The sequence below is a fragment of the Myotis brandtii genome, unplaced genomic scaffold (assembly GCF_000412655.1).
Source record: "Myotis brandtii unplaced genomic scaffold, ASM41265v1 scaffold1053, whole genome shotgun sequence".
NCBI classification, from domain to species: domain Eukaryota; kingdom Metazoa; phylum Chordata; class Mammalia; order Chiroptera; family Vespertilionidae; genus Myotis; species Myotis brandtii.
Window position 1 is genome coordinate 1,092,167 of NW_005353549.1, and position 408 is coordinate 1,092,574.

A 408-nucleotide genomic window follows, 5' to 3' on the forward strand; every position below is an offset into this window, starting at 1 on the left:
CCCACCTCCCACCCCAAAGCACCTTATACCACGGCAGCCTCTCCACCTCCTCTTTCCTCCGCGAACGCGCCGAGCAGCAGAGCAGCGATTGAACGCGCTTTGGTCCTCTGCAGGTTTGAGCAGGGCTAGTAGGTAGGCTATGTCTATATGTAATTCTTTCTCTTATCGATCGTTTCGATTTTCTTGCTCAGACTCGCTGGTCTTGCAGTTTTGTAGGGTCCTAAGCCCAGCCAGGGTGGGGCGTGCAGATCCGGAGTGTGGTCTGCGCGAAGGGGTGAGGCAGGGGAAGGGGGCACAAGGTACGGAAATGGCTGGGCTGCACCGGAGGACCATCCACAGACACGTTTTGCAGGTTCCTGCCCGAGAAATGTGTTTCTCTGGCCGCGGTGGTGCCGCAGCGTCTGCCCC